An 8,720-nucleotide genomic window follows, 5' to 3' on the forward strand; every position below is an offset into this window, starting at 1 on the left:
CAATTGAGAGAAAAGCAAATAATTATGACTATATCCAAGGTAATGATCATGTATATAGGCATCATGTCCAAGATTAGTGGACCGAAACGATTCTGCATCTACTAATATTACTCCACACATCGACCGCTATCCAGCATCCATCTAGTGTATTAAGTTCATGGAAAAATGGAGTAATGCATTAAGAACGATGACATGATGTAGACAAGATAAGCTCACGTATGAATAAACCCATCTTGTTACCCTTAATAGCGACGATATGTGCATGTTATGTCTCTTTCTGTCAAGGTTGTCGGAATCGCGATTTTGAATCGGATCGAGCTCCGATGGTAGGATCGCAAATCGTAGAATCTTCACTATTAGGATTGTAGAGACGTAGATTCTATGAACTAAAATCATAGAATCATAGGGGTTAGTTTGGATCGTAAAGTCATAGAATCGTATAACAGGATCGCAATTCTGACAACCTTGCTTTCTGTCACTGAGATTGAGCACCGCAAGATCGAATCCATCACAAAGCACCTCTTCCTATGGCAAGATAAATCAATCTAGATGGCCAAACCAAACCAATAAATCGGAGAACAAATACGAGGCTATAACGATCATGCATAAAAGAGTTCCAAGAAGACTCAATTTATATTCATGGATAGAACTGATCATAAACTCACAGTTCATTGGAAACCAACAAACACACCGCAAAAAAAGAGTTACATCAAATAGATCTCCAAGAACATCGAGGAGAACATTGTATTGAAGATCAAAAATAGAAAAGAAGCCATCTAGATGCTAACTACGGACATGTAGGTCTGGTAAACTACTCACGCATCGTTGGAGGGGCAGCAAGGATGATGAAGAACCCCTCCATGATCGTTTCTCCCTCCGGCAGAGTGCCGAAAAAGGCCTATAGATTGGATCTCATGGTTCTGGAACTTGCGGCGGTGGAAAAGGTATTTCGTCGACTCCCCTAGGGTTCCTGGGATTTTAGTGTTTTTATAGAGTTGGGGGCGGGTTAAGGCGGTTCCCGTGGGCCCCATAGGCCTCCTCTCGTGGCCTCCATAAGCTTCCAGGGTCTCTTATCACCAGAAAAAAAATCTCCAAGAAGTTTTGTGGCATTTGGACTTCGTTTGATATTCATATTCTGCAAAGTAAAAAAACAAGCAAAAAACAGCAACTGACACTTGGCACTATGTCAATAGGTTAGTCCCCAAAAATGATATAAAGTTGCTAGTAAATGTACATAAAACATCCACGATTGATACTTTAATAGCATGGAACAATAAAAAATTATAGATATGCTGGAGACCTATCAAGCATCCCCAAGCTTAATTCCTGCCCGTCCTCGAGTAGGTAAATGATAAAAATAGAATTTTTGATGCGGAATGCTACCTATCATATTCATCACATATTCTTTCTTTTGTAGCATGGACATTTGGACTTTAAGTGATTCAAAGCAACAATCTATAATTTGACATGAAGATATTGATACGTCTCCAACGTATCTATAATTTTTTATTGCTCCATGCTATTATATTATCTGTTTTGGATGTTAATGGGCTTTATTTTACACTTTTATATCATTTTTGAGACTAACCTATTAACTGGAGGCCTAGCCCAAATTGCTGTTTTTTTTGCCTATTTCAGTGTTTCACAGAAAAGGAATATCAAACGAAGTCCAAACGGAATGAAACCTTCGGGAATGTGATTTTCTGAACAAACGTGATCCAGGAGACCTAGAGTGGTCGTCAAGAAACAATCGAGGAGTCCACGAGGCAGGGGGGCGCGCCCTCCACCCTCGTGGGCCCCTCGTTGCTCCACCGGCCTACTTCTTCCTCCTATATAAGTCCACGTACCCCGCAAACATCCAGGAGCACCACGAAAACCTAATTCCACCGCCGCAACCTTCTGTACCCGAGAGATCCCATCTTGGGGCCTTTTCCAGAGCTCCGCCGGAGGGGGCATTGATCACGAAGGGCCTCTACATCAACTCCATGGCCTCTCCGGTGATGTGTGAGTAGTTTACTTCAGACCTTCGGGTCCATAGTTATTAGCTAGATGGCTTCTTCTCTCTCTCTTTGAATCTCAATACAAAGTTCTCCTTGATTCTCTTGGAGATCTATTCGATGTAATCTTCTTTTGCGGTGTTTTTATCGAGATACGATGAATTATGGGTTTATGATCCAGATTATCTATGAACAATATTTGATCTTCTTTGAATTCTTTTATGTATGATTGGTTTATCTTTGCAAGTCTCTTCGAATTATCAGTTTGGTTTGGCCTACTAGATTGATGTTTCTTGCAATGGGAGAAGTGCTTAGCTTTAGGTTCAATATTGCGGTGTCCTTTCCCAGTGACAGCAGGGGCAGCAAGGCACGTATTGTATTGTTTCCCTCGAGTATAAAAAGATGGGGTTTATATCATATTGAATGAGTTTATTCCTCTACATCATCTCATCTTACTTAAAGCATTACTCTGTTCTTATGAACTTAATACTCTAGATGCATGCTGGATAGAGGTCGATGTGTGGACTAATAGTAGTAGACGCAGAATCGTTTTGGTCTACTTGTCATGGATGTGATGCCTATATACATGATCATACCTAGATATTCTCATAAATATGCTCAATTCTATCAATTGCTCGACAGTAATTCGTTTACCCACCCTAATACTTATGCTCTCGAGAGAAGCCACTAGTGAAACCTATGGCCCCCGGGTCTATCTTCCATCATATTAATCTTCCAACACTTAGCTATTTCTACTGCCGTTTATTTTATTTTGCATCTTTATTTCTCTTTATCATAAAAATACCAAAAATATTTTCTTATCATATCTATCAGATCTCTCTCTCGTAAGTGACCGTGAAGGGATTGACAACCCCTTTATCGCGTTGGTTGCGAGGTTCTTATTTGTTTGTGTAGGTGCGTGGGACTCGAGCGTGATCTCCTACTAGATTGATACCTTGGTTCTCAAAAACTAAGGGAAATACTTACGCTAATTTACTGCATCACCCTTTCCTCTTCAAGGGAAAACCAACGCAGTGCTCAAGAGGTAGCAAGAAGGACTTCTGGCGCCGTTGCCGGGGAGATTCGCGCCAAGTCAAGTCAAGATTTGACTCCTGACAATGAGCCATTTCTAGCGCTGTTGCCGGGGAGTCTACGCACAAGTCAAGACATACCAAGTACCCATCACAAACTCTTATCCCTCGCATTACATTATTTGCCATTTGCCTCTTGTTTTCCTCTCCCCCACTTCACCCTTGCCGTTTTATTCGCCCTCTCTTTTTCCGTTTGCCTCTTTTTCGCTTGCTTCTTGTTTGCTCGTGTGTTGGATTGCTTGCTTATCATGATAGCTCAAGACAATAGTAAATTGTGTGACTTTACCAATACCAACAACAATGATTTTCTTAGCACTCCGATTGCTCCTCTTACCAATCCTGTATCTTGTGAAACTAATGCTGCTTTATTGAATCTTGTCATGAAATATCAATTCGCCGGCCTTACTAGTGAAGATGCCGCTACCCATCTAAACAACTTTGTTGATTTATGTGATATGCAAAATAAGAAAGATGTGGACAATGATATTGTTAAATTGAAGCTATTTCCTTTTTCCCTTAGAGATCGTGCTAAAGCTTGGTTTTCGTCTTTGCCTAAAAATAGTATTGATTCATGGAATAAGTGCAAAGATGCTTTTATCTCTAAGTATTTTCCTCCTGCTAAGATCATCTCTCTTAGAAACGATATTATGAATTTTAAGGAACTTGATTATGAACATGTTGCACAAGCTTGGGTGAGGATGAAATTAATGATACGTAATTTCCCTACACATGGTTTGAATCTTTGGGTGATTATACAAATTTTTTATGCCAGATTGAATTTTGCTTCTAGAAATCTTTTAGATTCGGCCGCCGGAGGAACTTTTATGGAAATCACTTTAGGAGAAGCTACTAAACTCCTAGATAATATTATGGTTAATTATTCTCAATGGCACACCGAAAGATCTACTAATAAAAAAGTGCATGCGATGGAAGAAATTAATGTTTTGAGTGGAAAGATGGATGAACTTATGAAATTGTTTGCTAATAAGAGTGCTCCTACCGATCCTAATGATATGCCTTTGTCTACTTTGATTGAGAATAATAATGAATCTATGGATGTGAATTTTGTTGGTAGGAACAATTTGGCAATAACGCGTATAGAGGTAATTTTCCTAGGCCATTTCCTAGTAATTCCTCTAATAAGTATGGTAATTCCTACAACAATTCTTATGGAAATTATAATAAGATGACCTCTGATTTTGAATCTAATATTAAAGAATTTATTAGTTCGCAAAAGAATTCCAATGCTTTGATTGAAGAAAAATTGCTTAAGATTGATGAGTTGGCTAGGAACGTGGATATAATTTCTCTTGATGTTGATTCTTTGAAACTTAGATCTATTCCACCTAAGCATGATATCAATTAGTCTCTCAAATCCATGAGAATTTCCATTGATGAGTGCAAAGAAAGAACCGCTAGGATGCGTGCTAAGAAAGATTGCTTTGTGAAAGCGTGTTGTTCTAGTTTTCATGATAATAATGATGAAGATCTAAAAGTTATTGATGTGTCCCCTATTAAATCTTTGTTTTGCAATATGAATCTTGATAATGATGGGACTGGAGATTAGTCACCTTTACCTAGAAGGCGTTCGAAAAATTCGGAGTTTTTAGATCTTGATGCAAAAATTGATAAAAGTGGGATTGAAGAAGTTAAAACTTTAGATATCCATGAACCCGCTATCTTGGATTTCAAGGAATTTAATTATGATAATTTCTCTTTGATAGATTGTGTTTCCTTGTTGCAGTCCATGCTAAATTCTCCTCATGCTTATAGTCAACATAAAGCTTTTACTAAACATATCGTTGATGCTTTGATGCAATCTTATGAAGAAAAACTTGAGTTGCAAGTTTATATCCCTAGAAAACTTTATGATGAGTGGGAACCTACAATAAAAATTAAAATTAAAGATCATGAGTGTTATGCTTTGTGTGATTTGGGTGCTAGTGTTTCCACGATTCCAAAATCTTTGTGTGATTTGCTAGGTTTCCGTGATTTTGATGATTGTTCTTTAAACTTGCATCTTGCGGATTCCACCATTAAGAAATCTATGGGAAGAATTAATGATATTCTCATTGTTGCAAATAGAAACTATGTGCACATATATTTCATTATTCTTGATATAGATTGCAATCCTTCATGTCCTATTATTCTTGATAGACCTTTCCTTAGAACGATTTGTGCAATTATTGATATGAAGGAAGGGAATATTAAATTCCAATTTCCATTAAGGAAAGGCATGGAACACTTTCCTAGAAATAAAATTAAATTACCATATGAATCTATTATGAGAGCCACTTATGGATTGCCTACCAAACATGGCAATACTTAGATCTATCCTTGCTTTTATGCCTAGCTAGGGGCATTAAATGATAGCGCTTGTTGGGAGGCAACCCAATTTTATTTTTATTCCTTGCTTTTTGCTCCTGTTTAGTAATAAATAATTTATCTAGCCTCTGTTTTGGTTGTGTTTTTTGTGTTCAATTAGTGTTTGTGCCAAGTAGAACCGTTGGGAAGACTTGGGGAAAGTCTTTTTGATCTTGCTGTAAAAAACAGAAACTTTAGCGCTCACGAGAATTGCTGCCATTTTAATTTGGAGAGTGATATGTAGTTAATTCTTTTTGCAGATGATTAATAGATAAATTCCTGACGACCAGAAATTTATTTTAGAATTTTTGGGGTTCCAGAAGTTTGGGTTAGCTACAGATTACTACATACTTCTCTGTTTTTGACAGATTCTGTTTTTCGTGTGTTGTTTGCTTATTTTGATAAATCTATGGCTAGTAAAAGAGTTTATAAACCATAGATAAGTTGGAATACATTAGGTTTAACACCAATATAAATCAATAATGATTTCATTACAGTACCTTGAAGTGGTGTTTTGTTTTCTTTCGCTAACAGAGCTCACGAGATTTTCTATTTTGAGTTTTGTGTTGTGAAGTTTTCAAGTTTTGGGTAGAGACTCGATGGATTATGGAACAAGGAGTGGCAAGAGCCTAAGCTTGGGGATGCCTATATCACCCCAAGGTAATCTAAGGACACCAAAAAGCCAAATCTTGGGGATGCCCCGGAAGGCATCCCCTCTTTTGTCTTCGTCCATCTGTAACTTTACTTGGAGCTATATTTTTATTCACCACATGATATGTGTTTTTCTTGGAGTGTCTTGCATGATTTGAGTCTTTGCCTTTTAGTTTACCACAATCATCCTTGCTGTACACACCTTTTGAGAGAGACACACATGATTTGGAATTTATTAGAATACTCTATGTTCTTCACTTATATCTTTTTGAGCAATATAGTTTTTGCTCTAGTGCTTCACTTATATCTTTTAGATTACGTTGGTGGATTTGTTTTATAGAAACTATTGTTCTCTCATGCTTCACTTATATTATTTTGAGAGTCCTTTAGAACAACATGGCAATTGCTTTTAGGAATATTAAAAATTATCATATAAGTGCATTGAATACTATGAGAAGTTTGATACTTGATAATTGTTTTGAGATATGGAGATGGTGATATTAGAGTCATGCTAGTTAAGTAGTTGTGAATTTGAGAAATACATGTGTTAAAGTTTGTGATTCCCATAGCATGCACGTATGGTGAACCGTTATGTGTTGAAGTCGGAGCATGATTTATTTATTGATTGTCTTCCTTATGTGTGGCGGTCGGGGACGAGCGATGGTCTTCTCCTACCAATCTATCCCCCTAGTAGCATGCGCGTAATACTTTGTTTCGATAACTAATAGATTTTTGCAACAAGTATATGATTTCTTTATGACTAATGTTGAGTCCATGGATTATACGCACTCTCACCCTTCCACCATTGCTAGCCTCTATAGTATCACGCAACTTTCGCCGGTACCATAAACTCACCATATACCTTCCTCAAAACAGCCACCATACCTACCTATTATGGCATTTCCATAGCCATTCCGAGATATATTGCCATGCAACTTTCCACCGTTCCGTTATTATGACACGCTTCATCATTGTCATATTGCTTGCATGATCATGTAGCTGACATTGTATTTGTGGCAAAGCCACCGTTCATAATTCTTCATACATGTCACTCATGAATCATTGCACATCCCGGTACACCGCCGGAGGCATTCACATAGAGTCATATTTTGTTCTAAGTATTGAGTTGTAATCCTTGAGTTGTAAGTAAATTAAAGTGTGATGATCATCATTATTAGAGCATTGTCCCATTGAGGAAAGAATGATGGAGACTATGATTCCCCCACAAGTCGGGATGAGACTCCGGACGAAAAAAGAGGCTAAAAAAAAGAAAAAAGAAAGAAGTACCAAACAAATAAAAAAATGAGAGAAAAACGAGAGAAGGGACAATGCTACTATCCTTTTTCCACACTTGTGCTTCAAAGTAGCACCATGATCTTCATGATAGAGAGTCCCCTATGTTATCACTTTTATATACTAGTGGGAATTTTACATTATAGAACTTGGCTTGTATATTCCAATGATGGGCTTCCTCAAATTGCCCTAGGTCTTCATGAGCAAGAAAGTTGGATGCACACCCACTTAGTTCTTTTGTTGAGCTTTCATACACTTATAGCTCCAGTGCATCTGTTGCATGGCAATCCCTAGTCACTCACATTGATATCTATTAATGGGCATCTCCATAGCCCGTTGATACGCCTAGTTGATGTGATACTATCTTCTCCTTTTTGTCTTCTCCACAACCACCATTCTATTCCACATATATAGTGCTATATCCATGGCTCACGCTCATGTATTGCGTGAAGATTGAAAAAGTTTGAGAACACCAAAAGTATGAAACAATTGCTTGGCTTGTCATAGGGGTTGTGCATGATTTAAATATTTTGTGTGGTGAAGATAGAGCGTAGCCAGACTATATGATTTTGTAGGGATAACTTTCTTTGGCCATGTTATTTTGAGAAGACATGATTGCTTAGTTAGTATGCTTGAAGTATTATTATTTTTATGTCAATATTAAACTTTTATCTTGAATCTTTCGGATGTGAACATTCATGCCGCAATAAAGAAAAATTACATTGGGAAATATGTTAGAAAGCTAGCATTCCACATCAAATATTCTTTTTTATCATTTACCTACTCGAGGACGAGCATGAATTAAGCTTGGGGATGCTTGATACGTCTCCACCATATCTATAATTATTGATTGCTCCATGCTATTATATTATCTGTTTTGGATGTTAATGGGCTTTATTTTACACTTATATCATTTTTGGGACTAACTTATTAACCGGAGGCACAACCCAAATTGCTATTTTTTTTTGCCTATTTCAGTGTTTCGCAGAAAAGGAATATCAAACGAAGTCCAAACGGAATGAAACCTTCGGGAACGTGATTTTCTCAACAAACGTGATCCAGGAGACTTCGAGTGGGCGTTAAGAAACAATCGAGGAGGCCACGAGGCAGGGGGCGCGCCTACCCCCCTAGGCGCGCCCTCCACCCTCGTGGGCCCCTCGTTGCTCCACCGACCTACTTCCTCCTATATAAGTCCACGTACCACGCAAACATCCAGGAGCACCACGAAAACCTAATTCCACCACCGCAACCTTCTGTACCCGAGAGATCCCATCTTGGGGCCTTTTCCGGAGCTCTGCCGGAGGGGGCATTGATCATGGAGGGC

The sequence above is a fragment of the Triticum urartu genome, chromosome 4 (genome assembly GCF_003073215.2).
Source record: "Triticum urartu cultivar G1812 chromosome 4, Tu2.1, whole genome shotgun sequence".
NCBI lineage: Eukaryota > Viridiplantae > Streptophyta > Magnoliopsida > Poales > Poaceae > Triticum > Triticum urartu.